The 23511-nt window shown below is 44.7% G+C and overlaps 1 protein-coding gene and 1 long non-coding RNA gene across 5 annotated transcripts in view; both read right to left on the bottom strand.

Annotated features, from left to right (window-relative positions):
* LOC145713452 (uncharacterized) overlaps nt 1-9189 on the bottom strand; it is a 30355-nt gene extending 21166 nt beyond the window's left edge. Inside the window, exon 1 of the long non-coding RNA XR_014136527.1 lies at nt 9108-9189. This is a non-coding gene — a long non-coding RNA (uncharacterized LOC145713452). The remainder of the gene's footprint in view (nt 1-9107) is intronic.
* CHD7 (chromodomain helicase DNA binding protein 7) overlaps nt 1-23511 on the bottom strand; it is a 190814-nt gene that overhangs the window by 165186 nt on the left and 2117 nt on the right. The window lies entirely within an intron of this gene.

Raw genomic sequence — 23511 nt, 5'->3', positions numbered from 1 at the left:
CCCAGTTTGTTCGCACCTCCCTCGAGTAGTCCCTCCCACGTTGCCTGGCCAAGCGAACTCAATAATTGAGATTCGCTCAGAGAGTCTAGTATCTCAGAGCAGAAGCTAATTCCATGTCACTTTCCACTCACCAGGAACTGAAATGCTCGGATAGGAAAAGGATTAGGAGAAGAGATTTTGTTTTTAAGTTCACACCTAAAACCACAGCCTCCACCTTCTCACAAGCTTGCGGCTAGGTCTTAATACGAAAAGCTTCAGCAGAGGACTAAAGAGATTCCAGTTGTTCTCTGAGGATGGAATGGACAGTCAAGGTGAAGAGGGGACACCAAAACAAGAACTACAAGAGGTGAGGTGTGATACAGACACAACGACTGTAGGCTGTAGGAATCAGGACGGGTGCCTAGTCTAAAAACGTGTAATATTTGTAATAAGAAAATCCAGGATTTTCCCAGCGCGTGTGGAAAATCACCATTAAGCGAGGGGGCAAAGTCACCAACGTTTCATAAGTGTTCACTGTAGCCCAAGCACAGTGCTGGGTGCTTTACACACCACACACGCCCACACACCCCCATACGACCCTCCCAACTACCCGTGAAGTATCGTCTGCCTCTATTTTGTAGGTGAGGAAAAGGAAATCCAAGCAATCAAGTAACTCCCCAAAACATGAAACGAGTGAGTAGAGGAGCTGGGTTTTCTTTATTTTGTCCTGCCTCAGAAACCAGCGCTGCAGGGGGAGAAAGCACAGGTCCTCACTCCCCATCGCCCGTGCAGAGCGGCACCAGGGGCTTAAGGATTTGCACAAGAGGCAGAAAACAACCCTAGAGCAAGGTAAACATCCTTCACAGAGAAACCAAACAAGCCACAGTGATGATGGGCACCTCCCCACAACGAGAGTTGGGGAGAAGTTTTTAAACATCCCCAGGAAGGTTAAAAATATCTCATAAGTTCATTTGGAGCTGTTGCTAAACCAGATAGCTTTCAAATGAGCAGTTTCCTTGTCACCCAAACCTGGTTTTCCAAATACAATTCATCCTTTAAAAATTTTAATTATCTGGGGCGTCTGGCTGGCTCAGTTGGTGGAGCACGTGACTCTTGCTCTCAGGGCTGTGAGTTCAAGCTCCGCGTTAGGTGTACAAATGACTTAAACAATAAAATCTTAGAAAAAAATTTTTTAATTTTCTGATGAAAAGTTATTCGAAGAGAAAACTGTATTAAGAAACACTCCAGAGGTACCTGGATGGCTCAATCAGGTGAACGTCCGACTTCAGCTCAGGTCACGATCTCCCGGTCCGTGAGTTCGAGCCCCGCGTCGGGCTCTGTGCTGTCAGCGCGGAGCCTGGAGCCTGCTTTGGATTCCGTGTTTCCCTCTCTCTCTGCCCCTCCCCCACTCGGGCTCTGTCTCTGTCTCTGTCTCTTTCAAAAATGAACGTCAGAAAACAAAACAAAAACCTTCTCACTAAATAGTAGACAGCTACACAAAAGAATTACGATACGATGAAATATAGTCTGTATTCTAATGACTGCACGTATCTTTGGGTAAGAAGCACCCTTTCCATCACAGCCAGTGAATCCATCCAGTCCCGAACAAATATTCGAATGTAACCGCGTGGAAAACAGAAGGAGGACAAGTCGTGCACTTCACCCCAAGGGATGTGCATGTTTGGAAATATAAGCGGGACAGTCCTCAAATAGACACGGCCTGTTCACCTCCTACAGATGAATGAATCCAGGTGACTGAAACTCTGGCCCTCTGAGCTGGGAGGGACCTCTTCCACCATGCCTACCATTTGCTGAGCACTCTACAGAGAATGTCCATAGGACATTTCCGTAGGACATTTTCCACGAGCAGTCTCACATACGTGGTGACCCAGCCGTAGCCGCGGCCTGTACTGGTGTGTCAACGCCACTCGTGTTTCGCGCCACGTCGCCGGCCGGTCTGGTCAAACCGCTGTATCTGTTCCCATCACGGGGACACCCGGAATTGCCCCAAGGTTGTGTCCGTGTACGCATGTGTGCTCCTTTTCCACCAGATTCCTTTCTCGCCCAGACACACGTTATTCACCAACCTCCCTCAGCTCGAAATTCAAGCAAACGTACTGTTCTCATCTGTGCCACCAGCCCACCGTTTCTGGAAAGCGTCACCTCCCGAGGCAATGACAGACTTGCCGGAGCCTGCAACCCCACTGTCCCTCGTTACCACGCCCGTGGTTCCGCTCAGAGGGCGTGCGTCAGGCACTGGTCTCTCCTCGGAGACCGAGCCTAGAGGATTTAAGTAGCTTTCCCAAGGCCACGTGGTACAGGGAGGCGTCTAAATTAGAACCAGGTTCCGACTCCAGAACCCAGGCTCTGAACTGTTAGGTTATGCTGCCTCCGATGGCTAGCGACAGCAGACGTAGCATTCATTTGGAAACACTCTGCGTCTTTAGAGACCTTTTGATTGGTGTAAATGGCTACCCAGCCAGCACTGAGGCTGGCAGTATTTTTAGGTTCCTACGACTCTTCAGTCACTTGATGTGCCACCATCTCACCGCATGAGTCCAAACACAGTCAACTCCTAATTCTGTGGTCCCGATTCCTTCGGGTTTAGTGCTGCCTTCGTGTAGTTTGGGCTGAGATATATATATACGGAACCTCGCCTGGCATTCGTCAGGTCAATACCGGTCTCAGCGCAGCAACCAATAAAAAGACCTGTTAGACAGTGTGTACCCGCTACAGAACAGCCACTGGTTGCTATGCTTACTCTAAGATAGTAATAAGCTTTGAAAATGTCCTAGACCTAGTCTGTGAAGGTGAAAAGCTGCCAGTTATGGCTGGAAAGAGCCTAAGGCAAGCAATCACCAAGTATCAATTCAGTAGTTAGTTTGATCCCTGACGATCTTTTGAAATCTGTTTAGAATCTAAAATATTTCCATAGAAACAATCTCTAGCTACGAAACAACAACAACAAACAAGAAGAGGGGGGAAAAAAAAAAACCACTTGACCTAATGCATGATGCAGCTGAGAGGGTGGAATGTGACGGCTGATGCTGGAAGTCAGTGGAGCATGAGGTTGAATTGATGAAAGTTAATTCAACTGTAAGCTCCTTCAAGTCCTGCCTTATTTCTTATTCTAGTTTTCTACGCCCTCCCCATGCTGGCAGAGAAGGCTCTCGGGAAGGAAACCGAGGAGTTGGGACACATTCCACAGCAATGAGGAAGAAACACGGGGCTGGCTATGCAGAACAGGTTAACTAACGCTTAAAAAAAAAAAAAAAAAAAAAAGATTAAAACATAATGAAAGAGAACTCATCACGAAAATGTAATCAAATAGAACTCATCGCATAGCCCTGGCTTGCTCGAGATGACCAGAAGCAGCAGTTGAAATACCAGTGTTTGGCATTTTTTTAAATGTTTATTTATTTTGAGACAGAGAGAGTTAGCATGAGCAGGGGAAAGGCAGAGAGAAAGGGAGGGAATCCCAAGCAGGCTCTGCGCTGAGCGGAGCTCAATCCCACGACCGACCACGAGACCGTGACCTGACCCGAAACCGGGAGTCGGACGCTTAACCAATTAAGCCACCCACCCAGGCACCCCCAGTATTTGACAATTTTGGAATCATCTCGGTCCTTCTCCATGGTCACATAATTTTTTGGTGACGTTTGAATACTTGATTATGTCACTTAAGATACAGCAATCTACAGGATAAAACAGAGAAGCCCCTGTCACATTGTACACAGTTCCTACCCGAGGCTACAACCTAAATCCACAATGCCATCTGAAAACCACTCCTGGAGCACCTGAGTGGCTCTGCCGGTTAAGCGTCTGACTTCGGCTCAGGTCACGATCTCACGGTTCACGGGTTCACAGGCCGCGTCGGGCTCTGTGCTGACAGCTCAGAGCCTGGGACCTGCCTCGGATTCTGTGTCTCCCTCTCTCTGCCCCGTCCCCCACTTGCACTCTGTCTCTCACTCAAAAATAAACATTAAAAAAATGTTAAAACTACTCATGACGCAGGGAAGAATCCAGAAAACCCTGACCGAGGTATTACTAGCAAAATATTCTACAGGTAATTGCCACGGTCACACTTTCGGCCTTTTCTTTTAAAGATTTTAATAACTAACTGTTCTCCACTCCACTTGCGTTAATGCTCACTGTGAGGCCAGGAGTGGCATCATCTACCACCTTGAGTTGAAAGCTTCAGTCATGCAAGTGGATACCGGGGCCGGCCAACCTTTCCGTCCTTCACTTTCACGTTCTCTTGATAAAGAAGCACAGCAAGTCATAACGATATTAGTAATTGCTCATTTGAATGACTGGCTGGTATGTGCCAGGCACGGAGGAAGGGACTACTATGAACCCCATTTTACAAGTGAGGAAGCTGAAGCACACGGGCTAATTAACTTGCTCAAGTTCCAAAAGGTAGCTAAGTGTCGGAACTGGGTTTTAAAGCCAGGTCGTCTGATTCCAGAGCTGTCAGCTTTAACCTTTACGCCACGCTACCGCTCCAATGTCTCTGTACAGTGAGGTTTGGTCTTTAAGTTGTTAACATTTCAGGGCACCCAGGTGGCTCAGTCAGCTGAGCGTCCAACTCTTGATTGGGGCTCAGGTCATGATCTCATGGCTCATGGGATTGAGCCCCACGCTGGGCTCTGCACTGAGCTGACAGTGTGGAGCCTGCTTGGGATTCTCTCTCTCCCTCTCTCTCTCTGCCCTGCCTCCCACTTGCAAACACGCACACACACACTCTCTCTCTCTCTCTCTCTCTCTCTCAAAATGAATACACATTTAAATAAAACAAAATATTAAATTGCTATCATTTTGTCCGAAGTTTTTCTTTCTTCTGGCTAGTGGAGGAGGTAGGTCTGATTTCATCAGAATAGGTACACATTTGGATTTGGAGAAGTCTACTTAATCTGAATTCTTCGTATACCAGCCTCACACTATCCGATGAAAAATCCTCTCCGATTACCCTAGATACAAAAACATTAAAGGGGGAGAGGGGAACCCTTCCTTGCATTTTATCACTAAGAAATTAGATTTCAAAATTCTTATAAACAAGAACCATTCATTTTACTACTTCTGCATATGTAAAATGTGGGCACTAGCCTAGTACTAAGCTCAGAATCTAGACTCAAATACCTGATTGTTTGTCAGGTCAGGCTTTTAGTGGTTAACAGTACATTTCTTGTTTTACTGTGAGTTTTAATAGAGTTTGGCATCAGTCTTGTGGAATAGTCTCGGTGACACTGTTTTATGGTACCCAATGTGTTGACAGCAGTCTGGCAGATTAACTCTACAAAAAGTTGCCCACTGTCTGCTTACATTAGGTCCAGCAGCCAAGCAGGGTCATGTTGAAACACCTGATTCATGAGACCATCTACGCTGCAGTCTATGTGCTGTTCACAGCATACAGAGCAAGGCAGGTTAGAGGTGGACCAGGCACGACTCAAGTGACATAGAACTGTGAGATCTTTTTGCTAAAGATTAGAGGCTCAGGTTCTGATCTCAGATGCATTCAGTTGATTTTCCTTTTTATTCAGTAAGCAAAACGGAAAAAATACAAGTACCTGCAAACTGGAAATTTGATTTTTTTTTTTTCCTCAGGACTGTATTTCATTCATTCTAAGACACACTTTTTTTCACGTCTCAATACATCAAAAGTAGGTCTTACAACCATCTCAGATCTGATGAAAGACAACAAAAGAATATAACTGCATATATTCTGGACTCTATGGTTTTCAAGTTTTATATTACCATCAGCTCATTAGTCATAATTCACTTAGGGAGCAATGTTAACTACTTGTCCACGTTCTTCCTTTTCTTATCGTCCTCTGTTTGTCATAGAAGATATAATAAGGAATACGGGAGATAAAGGCAGGGTAACGTAACTTCAAGGAGACATAAGCTTTGAAGCTATTTTATGCTAAGTGCAAAGCTGTTACCCTCCTGTGAAGAAAATATAGCCTGAAAGTTTCTCTCGACTGCCTGTAGCCCAAATGTGTTTCTTCTAGGAGAAAGACACAATTCCAAGGTGAAAGAGTTCCAGATGCTAAAGTCTTCCTACCAGCTTACATCAACTCGCTCCAAGACACAATAAGCCTTTTAACTCAAGCTCAAAAACCTCAAGGGCTTTCTCCTCCACCTTCCAATATCAAAATCATGCTCACATATTTAAACAATTAGGTGAGACGTACAGAAGCTAGCACTAAATATGTCTGAAACTTGAGTGCTAAATGTGCAGTTAATATTAACCAAATTCAGATCTCATCTCTGCAAATTTTTTATTAAGATGATTCTTGTTTTCTTTGACTTTAGAAAACTTTAAAAAGGGGGGGGGGGAAGGGTTCTTTAAATTCAACCCTACTGCAGAACAAAATTTCTTTGGGAGAGAAAAAATAAGCCAATTACTGCCAAGTGATCTACAAAACAGAAAAACCCTGAGAGGGAAAAGTTAGGAGCATTTGTTTCAAAAATATAACTAGCAAAGGTGATTTTTTTTTTCCAGAAAATTTCCCTGGCTATACCACAAAACACTGAAAAATTTTCAGAGTCCTTCTTTCCACATAAGATACCAGATAGTTTCTCGGTGGCGGTTTTTCCTGATTGTAAGAATATCTTTCAGTTCGGGGCACGTGGTAGGTCAGTTGGTTAGGCGTCAGACTCTTGCTTTCAGCTCAGGTCACGATCTCACGGTCCAAAAGATCGAGCCCTGTGTCAGGTTCTGCGCTGATGGTGGGGGCACTGCTTGGGATTCTCTCTCCTCTCTCTCTGCCCCTACCCCCACATGCTCTAGCACATGCTCTCTCTCTACTCTCTCAAAATAAATAAACATCTTTTTTTAATCTTTCAGTTCAAAATTTTAAAAATATAAGAATTAAAAAACACCTGCAATCCAAATAAGTGAGTTACTAACAGTTACTTAGTAAGTAAGAAATAACTTACTGAGTGCTAACAAGACAACGAGCACTGTGCGAAGTATTCTAGACGCAAATGCACTGTTACGTTAATCTAAATAAGTCTAAGAGGTAAGTACGATTAGCATCCCCTTGTTACAGCTCAAGAAACTGAGTCTTAGATAAGTCAAAAGAAAACTTGCTTATGGTCACAGAGCTAATAAGTCGCTTGTCCAAAAGTTGCACAGCCAATAAGTGGCTGGACAGAGATTCAAACCAGATCTATTTAACTACGGAATTGGAGCTTTTAACTAAGTGTAACTGCCAATCCCTAAAGCCACTCATTTTTTTTTTTTTTTAACATTTATTTATTTTTGAGACAGAGAGAGACAGAGCACGAACGGGGGAGGGTCAGAGAGAGGGAGACACAGAATCTGAAACAGGCTCCAGGCTCCGAGCTGTCAGCACAGAGCCCGACGCGGGGCTTGAACTCACGGACCGCGAGATCATGACCTGAGCCGAAGTCGGCAGCTTAACCGACTGAGCCACCCAGGCGCCCCATCATTTTTTAAATTGATGTATTTTCTCCAATCTTACCCTGTGCTTATAATTTAATTTGTATACAACTGGAACCACAGTCAACATTATTTTGGACTCTACTCTTACAAGCTTTATATTTTTTAAAAACATGATTTGTAATGCTTGCATAATATTCTAACATGAATATAACACAATTTGACCGTTTGTAATTTTTCACTGAGAAAAGAAATGCTGTGCCTTCTTACTCATAACAGCTGATTGGGCTGCAGATTCTTCCTTAGGATACACAGCGGATACAACTTCAAGGGCCGTTTATAAAGGCCTTGATACATACAATGCCCAGTTCCATTCCAAAATGTTTGTGCTTATTGAATTTCAGCCAGCGCTGAGCATGCAAGTTTCGCTAATATTCTGGCAGCCTCAAGAACATATTTCAGGGGCGCCTGAGTAGCTCAGTCTTGAGCATCCAACTCTTGATTTCTGCTCGGGTCATGATCTCATCGTGGTCATGAGATCAAGCCCCGCGTCAGGCTCCACACTGAATGTGGAGCCTGCTTAAGATTCTCACTTCCTCTCCCTCTGCTCTTCCCCAACTTGTACTCGAAATGAATGAATGATTTTTTTTTTTTTTTACTAATTTGACAAGGAAGGAAAAAGTACCTCATTTTAATTTGCATTTCTCTTATTACTCCACAATTTGCAAATTTTCATGTCCATTGGCAGTCGCATTTTCTTTCTATGCATTACCTACTGATATCCTTTACTGCTTTTCCACTGGGCTGCGACTGTTTCTCTGCTGTATTCTCTCACAGAATATGCTGATGCGTCTTTTTAACAGATCCATACGTACACAAAGTAGATGAGTTATAAAACATGAGACTGTTCTCCCTAAGCTGAAACACATACATTTAAAAGAAAGTTGAGGGGTGCCTGGCTGGCTCAGTTGGTAGATCTCTTGATCTTCGGGTCATGAGTTCAAGTCCCACACTGGGCATAAAGCTTACTTTAAAAATTTGGTTTTGGTTTTAATATTTATTTTTGAGAGAAAGAGACACAGAGTGTTAGCGGGAGAAGGGCAGAGAGAGCAGGAGACACAGAATCCGAAGCAGGCTCCAGGCTCCGAGCTGTCAGCACAGAGCCCAACACGGGGCTCGAACTCACGAACCGTGAGATCATGAGCTGAGCCGAAGTCGGCCGCTTTAATATTGTGCCATTTCTTGACTTGCAAGTTGTACAACTTCATCCCTTAAGTAGCTTGACTTTGGAAACTTTTTTTTGGTTTATTTTATGTTTATGTTTATTTTATTATTATGTTTATTTTATGTTTCTTTTAATGTTTGTTTATTTCTGAGAGAGAGAGACACACACACAGAGTGTGAGCAGGGGAGGGGCAGAGAGAGAGACACAGAACCTGAAGCAGCTCCAGGCTCCGAGCTGTCAGCACAGAGCCATACGCGGGACTCGCACCCAAGAGCCATGAGATCATGAGCTGAGCCCAAGTCGGATGCTCAACCGACCGAGCCACCCAGGCGCCCCTGGAACCTTTCTAATGCGACCATTTTGTCTTCTCACACATCTTCCCCTCCTCAGATCTTTTCTCTTTCGGGATCTAGTCCAAGTTCAGAATATCAAAGCTAATTTCTCAGCTCCACAGCCAGCCCCCACCCGGCCCGCCCCACGCCCTCAGTCTCCAACCTCCTCTTCAACCTCCCACAGCCGGGGTTCCGGCGACGCTGGCTGGCCCACTCCAACCACGCTGACTCTTCGCCTCTAGTCCCTCCTCAACTGCAATCCGTCACATGTTGCCAAACTAACCTTTCAACTTCATTCCATCACGTGATGGAACTCAGGCTCTAACCGACACTCGGAACTTCCAAGTTCACCACAGCCCCCACCCTCCTCGTCTAGCCCTTTCTTCCCAGCCAACCGCGCCCCTCCCTGAGCCGGCCGGCCACTCTCGGGCCACTCTCAGCTGACCAGGGGCTGAGAGGAGGAGGGGGCAGGTGTGTGGCAGTGGCTGATCCCTCTCCCCCAGCTCCTATTCTCCCAGGGAGGACACAGGGGACCAAAATCCTCTGCACCGGCCCCTGCAGGATGCCGTGCGACAGCCGTCTGTTTCCCGCCGGGACCCCTGGCTGGCGGTATCTCCACGATTTCGTTCACGTTCCTTCTCAGCTACTTCCCTCTCCCGAAGGTCAGTGCGAGTCAGGTCTCCTGATCTCCGTTACCCAGCCCTGCACTGGCTGCTCCCGGTCGGTCGCTACTCCACTGACTGTATCACACCTTTTTAGCACTCAATTACACACTTTGCTGTCCTGTTCCACACTGTCACATGTGGGTTGACCTGCACTTCCTAGCCACGGAGACCAACGTTAGTATCTCTCACACAACGTAGCACAGTTAGAACTGTTTAATGTACAAACATTAAAGTCATACCGAAAAGTGAGCGGGAATATTCTAAAGACCTGCATACTCATGATTCTATTATCTTTGAAGGGAGTTCATGAAATTACAGCTTTCACCAGGCATGCCCAGATTTCCAAAAACTAAAAAGATCTTAATATAAACCTCACAGAGAAACTGCCATTTACTCTTTAGAGATGGAAATCTGAAAACATTATTGAATTTTTCTCTGTCGTTAACCGGCCATGACTTTGCATTCGTTAAAGTCCTTCCTAGGGGGCTCCTGGGTGGCTCAGTCAGCTGAGCACTTCAGCTCAGATCAAGACCTCACAGTCTGCAGGTTCAAGCCCCGCATCAGGCTCACTGCTCTCAGCACAGAGCCTGCTTCAGATCCTCTGTCTCCCTCTCTCTCTGCCCCTCCTTTGTCGTCTCTCTCTCTCTCTCAAATAAACATTAAAAAAGGCAAACCTTTCTGGAGTAAAAATAAAATAACAAGTCTTTCCTGGAATTGACGTGGTTACACCCCTTTACATAAAGGCGTGCTCTAACACGGATTTGGATAGGCCTGGTTTTGTGTAACCCCATTCCTAAAAGCCTGATGTACTTCAGTGAGCCTGTGAGTCAGGCGTCCGCCCCGATTCCTGTGTCACCAAACGGCCCCTCCCCGGGCTACCATCACCCACTCCGGCAGTGACTTAGGTCACACCCATTTCAGCAAGGAATTCCCTCCCCAGAGCCTTTCAGTCCCTAGTGTCACAGCTTCCCCTCCAACCCCACGTTAGAGCACGGACATCACCGTGCTAACCGACAAAAGCCCTGGAGGGGCCCGCGGTGGAAACACCAGCACCGTGGGAAAGTGCGTCGGACGATGGGGTTTGAGGAGGCCAAACACCTCTGGCCTCCCCTTCCCCATGCACGTTCTGAACGAACTTTGAGACAGCCAAGCAGGGGGTGCTGCCTGTCACTGAGAAGGCCAGCAAGGCCTCGGGCACAGGAGAACGTCACGCTGCCGAAGACAGAGCCTCCACATCACGCTGGTGCAGAGGCCTCTCTGGCCGTCCCACAAGGAACAGAGGTGGAAGCAGGGCCCGGGCTTTGCGGGCAGCCCCGCCCCACAGCAGGCTCCTAAACTCCCAGTCAGGGTGGTAGGAGGCAGGCAGCAGCCGCCTAGGCACGGAAGAAAGATGCAAAAGGGCAGGAAGTGGCGGGGGGGCGGGGGGGGGGGACTGTCCCCCAGACACTGGTTACTCCTCGGCTCTCCTCCGGTGCAAGGAACAATGACGGCAAAGGCCCAGCAGGCCCGGGACTGCGTTCTAATAGCCAAGCGGGTGTCAGGGAGAGTGCAATGTAGTGGAAGAAGCGAGGATGCCAGGACACAAGGAGAGGGCACCCTCCAAAGAGAAGGAGCCTGCAACAGGCCAACAGCCGCCAGGATCCGGGGAGCCAGGAACTGACGACATCAGGGCAGGCTTGAGATGTGAGGCCGAAACTCAAGAGAAAGAGCTCGGTTTGGACTTTCAGGCTTTTGTCATGCTTTGGCAGGAAGGAAGACTTGGGTTTTAGACAGGTTGGGGACATTAAGGATAGAAGTACGGGAGAGGTGCTGGAAACAAAAATACAGAGTTAGGAGTTAATCACACGGAAGCAAGAGCTGACACCGTGGGCCCAAGATCAAGCCGAGATCAAGACCCTGAGCGCAGGTTGTCCACAGGGAGTAGGAAGAAGAGGAAGGAGGAACTGTGAGGGCATCAGAGGCGAGCTCCAGAACCCAGCGGTGCCCCCGTGCCAAGGTTCAGAGGGACGAGCGTTAAGAGGCCAGGGTGGGTAGTGAGGGCTCAGGCAGAAAGGAAGGGAGGAGAGGTGAGAAAGAGCCTCCGTGTGGATGCTCCCCTTCACCCGCCCACGTGAGCATCCTGTCTCTTGTGGACAATTCTGCCAGGCAGTCTTCAAAGACGGAGCCGACCCACTCGCCACACTACTGTGTTGAGATGACTCCCGTTTTAAAGTTATTACGGGCCCTTGGAGACGACACGGGCTTGAAACGGGCTGTCCCAGAAGAGTGCCGCTGCACATTCACCTGCTCGTTTTTCGTCCATCCGCCACACAAACTGGAACCGCACGGACCCCAAGGTTTTAATGATTCTGGGCCAGGAAGGAAAATAAAATGTAACAAATACAAAACAAGCTACGGTCCATCCCTATTAGCACCACCTTTAAAGTGGACTCGATTTTTAAACTCTTTTTTAAATTTTTTTTTTAAATGTTTATTTATTTTTGAGACAGAGACAGAGCAGGGGAGGGGCAGAGAGAGAAGGAGACACGGAATCCGAAGCAGGCTCCAGGCTCCGAGCGGTCAGCCCAGAGCCCGATGCGGGGCTCGAACTCACCGACGGTGAGATCATGGCCTGAGCCAAAGTCGGACGCTTAACCGACTGAGCCACCCAGGCGCCCCATCGATTTTTAAACTCTTAACCTGTTTGTCCGTCGTCACCCCTTCTATTAATTGGTCTGCCAACACGCAGCTACATCTGACTCATTTGCATGTGAGAGAATAACATCACTTGCGATATTGAAAAAAAATATTGCAAGAATATATGTATCGGGCTTCCTTTCTCCTAAGCTATTTTACATTTCCCGGGTATGCCCACCGTGTAACTAACACATTTACCCAAATGTGTGGCTTTTTAGAACACATGAGAAACACCTAGATAACAATTTAGTCAGCTTTTAGATGGATGGCCCACAGAGATTCTAATTCAGGAGGGTGGGAGTAGAGGAATCTGCATTTTTAGCAAGTGCTCCAGGGGACTGTGTTAATTCTAAAGAATGAGAATGATAAATATCCATTTTAATGTTAGTTATTCTAATCTTTCTATGTCAACTTTTTGTTCCCTTTTCTTTATTTTAGGGACAGAGAGAGCACGCGTGAGCGAGGAAGAGGAGCAGAGGGACAGAGAATCTTCAGCAGGCTCCGCACTGAGCTTAAGACATGGGGCTCGATCTCGCGACACTGGGGTCATGACCTGAGCAGAAATCAAGAGTTGATGCTCAACCCACTGAGCCATCCAAGTACCCCATCACCTCAACTTTTAAAATAACTACATGAAATCCTGAAAATCACCTAAATGGACTCAGTCTATGGTCCCTTGGAAAAAACGGATGAAAAAGCTACCTCAGCCCAGCTCACCACTGCACTCTTCTTAAAGACCAATGGATGCATTATTTCTGCAAAGCAACCTTCTGAATCCCGTTGAGGTAGAAGGTGGAAAGGAGGTGATAAAAACATTCTTTAAAAGCTGCTTTTCTTCCCCCAAAATGATGGATGCGCATTTTCTATGCAACTGTCTCAAAACATGACAAAAGGGAAAGGTGGGGTTCCTTTTACAAAGTAGAATACTGGAAGAGTAAGAAACACACAAGTAAATTTCACAGGGATACGTATTAATGCCGTAGTGCTTTGAATCAAAAGCCCCATTTCCTTACCTCTAGCCTGGTGTTAGTAGGTGAAAAAGTCAAATCTCTTACTAGATCCAAAAGCTGGCCCAAGCAGCCATTTTTAGAGAAGGTAAAGGTAATAAAGAGTCATTTTCCAGCTTTGCCAAAGGAAGATGTTGTTGTTGTTACTATTATTATTGTTATGTTATTATTATTATATTATTATTATTATTGTCATTATTACTGTGGCAGTGACCCATAAAGGAAAGTACCAATGATATGAGCCATTTCCCAAAGTTCTAAAAAGCCTGAGTGGCAGAGAATGACAGTCGTTCCTCAACATCAACCATTCTGCTCGCAAAAGCCTGGGTTTCCGGGCAGCTCCTTGGACAGCTCACTGCCTTTCGCTCACCACACCGAGACAGTCAAACGATGCTACGACACACTTTCCAGCTGCAGCACAGTGGCACTGCTCGCCAGCCAGCAACTCAGTTACAGCAGCGTCACCACTGGTGAGCTCAGCCGTGTGGGGAAAGGACCCTACTGCGTTACGGTACTGTGTTCTCTCACATGTATTTGAAAGCACAGAAGACAGCGCCTTCCTTATCCTGCCGGACCCCAGCAGCCAAAGGGAATGACTCTCAGCAGCCCATACCAGCCACAAAGTTCCTGAAAACACCAGCCCAGATGTTTATTTTTGTTTTTTAACGAGAGGGGAAAATGGAAAACCTAGCTCTGAAGCTTAACACAATCAAGACAAAAATTAAAACTTGAATTGCAAACACACACACACACACACACACACACACAAAAATAGCAAAGCTTAAGTTTTAACTAGAAGCTCACTGTATTCAAGCTAGTCAACGGTTTGGGCGGGGGTGGGGGGTACCCTATAAATATCAAGAAAATCTGGAAACATCGCCATAGAATATTTCTACAGGGAAAAGCGGTATTAGGATTTGGGACTTTATTTATTTATTTTTTTACCACCCTAGTAGAAAAAGAACACACATCCACTCCATGACATACAAGTCTACTGATTTATACGTTTGAATTTTATACCTATTTAAGCCATGCAACGTGTGGCTGCAGAAGACGGCATGCTCTCCCGTGTGTTAGCGGAAACACTTCACAAGGAGGAAGCACATTCACCCAAGTTCACATACCTACAAAGAACAAGTGACTGGGAGCCTCAGTAGCATCCCAGGTTCTTTCCTGGGCAACTCAAGTCCTATGTAAGGAGAAAAGGATGGTAAATGTATTACAACTTGGATAAACGCTGGCAAGAGACGTTGAGGAAGTCAATTCTGTAGCAAACTGAACACTCGGATGCCGGCTCTTCTTGGACTGACAAAGGAACACGGGAGCGGAACGCCAGTAAGTCTCACAGTGAGCACGCATCTTTTAGGTTGAAACCATTCGCAATTAAGAAGGTACAACATCTGAGGAAAAGAAGCTTCAGAGCTATAATTCGTTAATAGACACCTTTCTGCCTCTCAATTTCTCTCCAGGAGGCAACCCTCCAAAATACAGGTCTGTAAGATCTTGATAAGCTCTTCCTACCCTTCTAAGGCCTACATCATCTTGATGGGACCAAAGCAACTTTCGCAGAGAGGTTAATGCCAGGCTATTAAATGAGCCTGCCCTGATTGGAGTCTGAAGTCTAGCTGTGATTGGGGGCAAATTTACTCTACGATCTCTAAAACTCCATTTCCTCGCCTATAAAATGGCAATTATTGTTCCTACCTCAGCATTTTGATTCCTCCTACTCCAGGATTCAGGGAAACCAGCTCACGTAAATAAGGAGTTGAGCAAAATGGGAACTCACAAAAAGTCCATGCTCCGTAAGTGTTAGCTACTGAGATCAAGCCCTTAGGGTCAGTCACCGTTATTTAAGAAACTTTAGTTTTGACACAATTGCTTTAACTTGCAGTAAAGATGCACGGACAGTACAGGGAACTCCCATGTATCCATATTTATCAGCTGTTTGCATTTTGCCCAACCGTTCTATTTTGCTCTTAAAGTCGCTTTTGAGTGAAAATACAATGGAATAAAATAAAACGAAAGCTGTCTACACTCCATCTCTTCCACTGTCGTGCCAGTCTCAACAGCAGGGGGATTCGAAGGGAACTACCCCAGAGCCTTCCCCTCCCAGAGTAAGGGAACGTTCTCACTTTCCAGGTGCTACTCACACCCCAGACCCTGGCCCCAAATCTACTTCCACTTCAGATCCCATCTCGTGTCTTCCTTAAGCACTAAAAATAGTTTGGAGAGGACAGGACTGAATCCAACGTTCAGCAACTTGAAGACCAAAAGCTACAGATTGCGAGAACACGCTATAGCTCTCCAGTCTGAATTGTGAGGTTCTAATGTTCCGGAACTGATCAAATATGCCCACACCATTGCCTGTCTAGGATAACACCATCCAGCATTTTTGGAGAAGTGCACGTTTGGGGAAAAGAAGGAATGACTGGTTGGCTAGCAAGACAGCCACCATTCAGGTCGTTGGTGGGTATCTTATATATAGCTCGAGAGGAAGCGCTACTCCCTCAAATTTGTCATTTTTATACCTGGAATATCTCAACTGCCTCTGAGTAACCAACAAGAAGTTAGCTAAATAACATCTAGTTATACACCAGGAGAAGGGCACATATAATTTTATGTCTCCTCCTGAGGAAAAGTGAAAATGGCACAGCCAGTCGCTAATGCAGCCCACTCATTCCTTTCTAGTCATGATTTGGGGTTCCGGGGGCTGTTTAAATAAAAAAAAAAAAATCAAGGGGTGCCTGGCTCAGTCAGTTGAGCGTCCGACTTCGGCTCAGGTCATGATCTCACAGTTCGTGAGTTCGAGCCCCATGTGGGGCTCTGTGCTGACAGCTCAGAGCCTGGAGCCTGCTTCGGATTCTGTGTCCCCCTCTCTCTCTGCCCCATCCCCACTCATGCTCTGTCTCTCTGTGTCTTAAAAGTAAATAAAACATTAAATTTTTTTTTTAAATCAAGACACATGGTTTAATAAGCTCAATGATAAAGAGTTAGCTAATAATAATAAAAACTATTCAGTACATACTATGCCACATACTATACCAAGTGCTTTGGGTAAAGTATCTCACTTAATCTTCCACCATAACCCTGGAGCTGGTAGTCTTATTATTTCCATTTTTATGATTCACTCCTTGATCTATCTGATGTCAGAACTCAAGTTCTCGGCCACCACAGAATAAAAACGTCCATAAAAACAATTGCTCTCGCCTCCATGGGAGAGGAAGGGCAGAAAGAGCAAAAGGCTTGGGACCTAGTCATTAGACATGTGACCCCACAAATACAGGAGGCACAAAAAGAGGAAGCGAGGACAGAAATAACCTGGACTGATTGGCTATAGCAATAGAGTAGGACATAGGAGTACAGGGCGCTGCTGGTAGTTTGCCTAAAAAAGACAGAACTGATGGTCTCAGAGCTGGTTGGGGACACAACAGAGCAAGATGGCTACACATGCAGATTCTGGATACTGGCCAATCTGGATTCAAATCCCTCCTCCATCACTTGCTAGAGTTGTAAGGCCCTGGACGATTTACCTCTCAACCCAGGTCCCCACATCCACAAAATGGAGATAATAATTCTACTCATTTCCTAGGTTCTGATAGGTAAATGAAACAACCCATTAAAACACTCTGCATCATGCCTACTTGATTGGAAATGCTCAATTAATAACTGGTGGTTAGTGGTTATGCTATGACTGGTATTTTTAATGCTGTTTCGTGATTTCTACACCACTTTGGCTGATTGCCCCAATACACGCCTAATAGAAAAAATAAAGTTTTTTAATTTAATCAAGATGTATAACTTCTCAAGATGAGTCTGCATGATTGTTCTGACAAAATCAATACACCTGCAATTGGCCAAAGCAAAATCCCAAGCACAAACAAGGTCAAGTATACAAGAATATAAAATACTGCAATAGAGAGGTTTCAAAAAAAAGTTCACCTTGAGGATGTAGGCTAACAGTTTCAATATGTTAGTCCCATCCATAAATAAAGTGATTTCTAGACCTGTACACTTTAAAATACATCACCAATCAAGGCATATTTTTGATGGTAACCTGGGCCCAAATCGATTTTATTATTCACTTAGTGCAAAGGCAGGAACTGCCCTGGAAACTAAAGCTTATAATTCTACAAGGGACGTCTCACTATTTGCCTTAGTATCACATTAAACATAATAGTTTTTAGATGTGTTAAAATTATAGACATTTGCTAATTCTGTTTTAAACATCAACAGAATGGATTCTGTTACGGGTATCTTACAGAAGAATATCAAGAGAACAAAGCGGACTCTTAAAAAAACAATGGAAGTAGTCCCCCAACTTGCCACAGAACTAGGGGAAAAAATTAATCGCTGAGGTATCATGTATCCTTTATCATACCTACTGCAACTACTGGGTAAAAATCTCTTAAGTGAAGGATACCAGGATACCAGGGAGAGTACGCGACGCAGCAAAAGTAACACAGGTGTCTGATGCCCTGCCTTTCCCCACACAAAGTCTCAATGTGGCAATCCAGGTCTCGATGTCCCCGTGCTGACAGTGGCTCTTTGCCTGCCCTCCCCCGCCCCCAATACATGAGATACTTGGTGGAAAAGTCAAATCTGCTATCTCATTGGCCGCTGCAGAGTGGGGCTGGGAGAGGGGAGGGCAAATAAACATCCTCTTTATTCTTCCACTAACACCCACATCACAGGAACCAGCATGCAGCTTTCCACTGAGTGTCTGCGAAGCCAACGATTTCTTAAACTAGAAGAATACACTGTTGATGAGACCAAAGAAGAAAATATATTTTAAAACAACCAAGTTGAAGAAACAGTGTTATAAGTCAAAGAGTAGGTGACCACAGTCCGTCAGAAGGTAGAGTCAACACGCCAAGCTTCTCTACTATTCCACCAAATGGGAACATCCTACTCCTGAATTTTACATTTTGCAAATAATCGCTCACAACGGCTAGCGGTAAAATTCTCAGATGAAGCATGTCCCTACGACCAATGTAAGTCCCTAAATTAGCCTGCAAAGCCACACAATCTTGCCTACCCTGAAGGAGACGGGAAGGACTCTGGCAGACATGACCACATCACTGTGGCCATCAGAAAAGCCTACAAGGGGCAATGTAATTAAAGTACCTTTGAAACAGACCCCTCCCCAAAGGCAACGCGTCCCAGAAAAGATATCTTTAAGTCTGATTTCTAACAAAAATACATGGGTAACAGCATCGCCTATGTAAACCAACAAATACAAAAACACAAACATTTCCCTAAAATGCTGTTTCAAGATAAATGTTCAGGACTGTCATAGTTTATCTCATCAGAAGCTTCTCTGGATTTAGCAGTTAGCATCTCTCATTTGCTACCAACCATGCTGTACAATCCACTTTTTATAACGATCGAACAAAGTGGCTTTTAAGATAATTTGCATATCAAAGTTTACACATACTCCACTAAAAACCAGGTAAGTAATCTACCTCGGATGGTGTTTTGTCCACAATCATTTAAGTACTGTATTCATTTCTACCACACCCGTGTATGACTGCGACCGCCCCTAAAATATGCCTGAGCACAGGGGGGACCCACCAGCTATCAGCTGAGCGCCCAAGGACCTTGTGTCAGGACACGACTAGCAACAGACATCCACTGGCACAATGTGGAGATACGGAAGAACAAGATGTGGCAGAGCCTGCTTACCATAGGATTCTATTCTCCGTCTATGGTAAGCAAATTCACACAAAGTGCTACGTATTAGGCAAGTAGTGAACCAAGTGCCATATAACAAAATGCGAAGAACAAAGGTTTCTGCCCACCCCACCCCACCCCCACCCCCCCGTTCATTGACCCTCACCAGCACTCCTTGATGGGCTCACCAGACACCATCTTTTGAGAAAGCTGGCAGATTATTTTGGGAAAGTTCTGGAATGCTACCGGCAATGGAAGCAAGACTCAGCAACGGCATCACGGTCCACTATCTGCCACCTCAGTCATATGCTATCAGAACTGATAAACACCCTCCTCAAGTCTGGTCCCCGGCAGGTGCTCCCTGCCTCAGGAAACAGCATCACCAGCCAGTCAGCTAGCCAAGCAGGGTATATGCTAGAAACGTACATTCCCTGACACCTTCTCCCTAAGAGCCAACCTATGCTCAAGTCCTGTTCATCGAACATCCTAAGCGTTTCTCAGACCAGTCCGTTTTTCTCCATCCCCATGGCCACCGATTTGTCCAAACCATTATTATTTCCCCATCACATGGACCATAACGTCAGCAGGTTGGATGCTGTCCCTAACCTATTCTCCCTCCTCTGCCCCATCGCCAATTCAGTCTTCCACAAAACCTGAGTCTGCTCATGTTAAATACTGCTTAACACTCACCAGTGGCTGTTTAATTTTTTTTTTTTAATCCCAAATTCCGTATCCTTTAAGCCCCAGCCAAGCTGACCTCTGCCTGCCTCTCTAGTCTCATCTAGCTGCTCTCTGTGCACCTCAAACACGCTACCTGCGCCTAGGTTAGCTAACGCCACCCTCTTCTACCATCATTCAGATGGCAGCGCTAAAGCCACTTCCTAAGGAGTGACGCCCCACACAGCTAGATGAGTCCCCGAGTCCCTCTCATTCCTCCCGATACCCACTGCATAGCACCTCGGACAGTGCAGCTGCTTTAGTTCTGTTTTCTCTGGGTCCACCATGTCTTCTCCTGGCAGCACTGTGTTCCCAGCACAGCCCCTTGCAGGTGGCAGGGACCCAAGAAATACTCGAACTGATGAACAAGAAAACGGACAAACAAGGAAAACTACAGCCACTCAGTGGCTAAAAGGGCCACCAAGGAAAGTGTCACCGATTCCACACTGGCATAAGCACACAAGCCCACGGAGCACTCAGCCTTTTACGGCCAGGTTATGCTTCTGCATTCCCGGTCCACATTATTTTTTTAACAGAACCCTCTAGAAATGCTTCGCTGAGAAAACAATCATCCTCGCAGTCACCTAACGTTAGTTAAAAGGTACAGGAATCCAGTTATGGGAATGAACACAAGCTTCTAAAATGAAAACAGTAATCAAATCTTGGAATAATCATCTCTACATTTTTCTACATGGATAGTCATAGTTTTCCAAAGCAAAAAAACCTCCAAACTACTACACGGTAGAGACAGATAAATTATTATTGGCGTAAGAACGCCTTTAAGACCTACGTTGTATCCTTAAGCCAAAGGTACTTTTTGCTCAGAACGTAAGAGGGAGAGCGCGCCTCCTCCAGAGCCAGCTCCGTCATCCAACAAAGACAAACCCGGTGCCTCCCCTATGCCAGCACCAAGCTAGGCACCAAGAAGACGACAATGACCAACACGGCTCTGCAGTAAGTAGGTGACCAGCCAGATGCAGCTCATTTAATTAATCTCTCTGGGCCTCAGCTTCTTAATCTGTCAAATGAGAAAGCTGGACCAGCTCTCCAAGGTCCATACACTTCACACATCCGAAGTTCCACTAAGGATTGTAAGATGAATTTCCATTTGACAAAATCATGACGCTTTCCTACTTCTCTTTGTTATCTTTATCACGCAGGTGTGGTTTCATTTAAGAATTTTAATATATTGATGAAAGTAAAATATTAAAGAGCAGTAGTAGCATTTTTAATTACCTTCCCAGCTCCTAACTACCTCCGTGATCAGCTGTGGAATTCTGCCGTAATTGCAACCCGACCTGAATGATACCCAAACTGAAATACAACATCACATCTTCATATTTTTATAGAACAATTAAGCGATCGTTACTCCCAACTTCTTTTATACTCCAACATCATCCATCATCCTTGAGTATCAAAGGGTTTCTTTTAGAAGTAATACAAAATGACGAAGTTTTCTAGAAAAACAAAAGGAAAATTTTATCTCCCAAACTAATAAAGCTATATGGCTTTATAGGAAGTACTGATAAGATACACAGTACTACTAAATTCTGAGCTGCTAGTGACATGGAAACATAGCTCTTCAGAAAGATACACAAACGTGTCCGTACGAATGGACAAGACAATGAAGAGTCACCCAGGGCCCACGTGTTCCTGACACGTCTCCACATCACCCCAAATGTCCCTTCCCCGTCTTTTTCTAGTGAATCTGGTGAGCTTCCGTGACCTAGATCTATTTAAGTGCTTGTTTGTTTACATCCAGAAAGCGGCTGAATACTGAAAGGGAATCACCTTGTTACAAAGCTGAAGTTTTAAGGGCCATTGTTGGTAGTCACACATTTTGCTCAGCCCTGACTAAGCATTTTCATTCTTGCAATGCCTTATTTATAGATAAGATGGCCACGGCATCTGCTATCAAATCCGAAAGGCCAAATATGGACAATAAATGATGAAAGATAATGGCTCCCTCCAAAGTTAATCTTAAAAGTTAAACGTGAGTGTTTGGTTACCTAAAGAAGTCTCTCCTACTGGAGGGGAAACTCTCTGAGGGGAAGCATCGCCTCTCATGTGGTGTTTACACTCTGAAAGGTCTACCAATGATCACTGAATCAACGGTAAATAACGGATGGTGACTTTATAGCAAGCAAACTTTCTCCAGCACAGGGAAGAAAATGTTGTAAGCCTAGGTCTGAAACGACTACTCTACGCTTCGCACTTAGATTACTCCGTGGGTCACACAGAGCTCCTACACTGAAGCACTCGGACCGTGTTCTCTCATAGATGAAAGTACTCTTTTTGCCAAATTGACCTCACTGCTTAAAAACCATACTATTCCTATAAATATCACATTATGGACTGTGTTTGTATGAGAAAAAAAGTTGTAATATCTCTTTGATACGTTATCATAAAGGCACCCCTTGTGCTATTCGTTTTAACTCAATAAAAGACTCTCATGAAAAAAGTTTTGGAAATAGTCCCGTAAGTTGAACTGATTGAAAACTAAACCAAGTACAGGTGAATCTACAAAAGTTCTATTCTAAAACTAAGTTACTGGGTGTGTTATTTTGAACTTGACTTCTATATTTAAACTTGGGGAAAAGACATCATTATTTTGTCCTCAAAAGAGAAAAATAATGTTTGAGTTTTTAAACCATCACCATCATGTGTGCACAACCTGTATCATTTCTCTACCCTGACTTCCATGTCAAGAAAAAGAAGCCATTTTTTTAAGTTAAATTAGAAATACTCCTGTTGATTAAACCAACGTAACTAGAGTCTGGAATTCACACACCAGTCTATACTGTTATTCCTTTCTTACCTAAAAATTCATTTGAATCTTGAAAACCCCAGAAAAAAAAAATTCCTCAGGCTTCAATTTACTGGCTTGCACAGAGGGAGGAAAAAAAAAAAAAATAGAATATATCAAGAGAATATAAATGATAAAATACACAGTGCTGGAAAATAATTCTTAAGTGTCACCATGAGGAAATTCACCTGTTACAAGCCTCACAAGAATCCACTATTCCCTCATCAGGACACTAAAAATGGGAGAATGCCATATTCCCACTATTTGGCAAAATAAGAAAATTTAGTTCCTAAAATCTATCGCCAAGTCCTTATCCATTTCCAAATTCTGTTTACTTTGTAACTTTTTTCTACAGTACAGATTTTCCAGGGAAAATAAACTTTTCGTGAGCAAATCTGAAAGACATAAAATGTCTCCTACTTATTATTACCTAGAAAGGCAAAACGAGTACTGCTCCGTGCCCCAAGCATCTAGTTTTCAGCCTCTTTATTATCATTGTCAATGAATGGGCCCCAGTCAAATGAAAGCTGCCATTTTAGGGTAAAGACTGGAGGGCTTCTGTTGTGCAACAGCAAGACAAAAACACTCCGCGACAGATGTACTCTGGGGGCTGGGAGACGGATTCAACTTCATAAAATCACTGCTCAAGTTATTTCTGAAATAAGAATTACCTAGTACTCACACATTACTACAATCTAAATAGAATTATAACTGGGATAAATCAGGTTCCCATGCTGCTAAGGTCGTACTCGCTAAGATTTGTTTGTCATCGTTAGAATGGATCTGTAAGGAAATAAAGAGAACTATTTTTTTTTTCCTATCTGATTATTACGGATAGTGAGAACTCCCCCCTCTCCTTATTGGGAGAGAATTGGGGGGAAACACACTCCACCTCTTTGAAAGGTATTGCCCACTGCAAAGACGGCTTAAATTAATATTTTTAGAAAATAAAAATCTGGGCCTTCACACAAATCCTTTAAAAATAAATTAAAATATTTAACGTACCCCAGAAATCAGGCCCAGAGG

This window comes from Panthera onca, chromosome F2 (assembly GCF_046562875.1).
Source record: "Panthera onca isolate mPanOnc1 chromosome F2, mPanOnc1 haplotype 2, whole genome shotgun sequence".
NCBI lineage: Eukaryota > Metazoa > Chordata > Mammalia > Carnivora > Felidae > Panthera > Panthera onca.
Note: the sequence above shows the minus strand (reverse complement) of the source record. Positions and strands in the feature narration are given on the sequence as shown.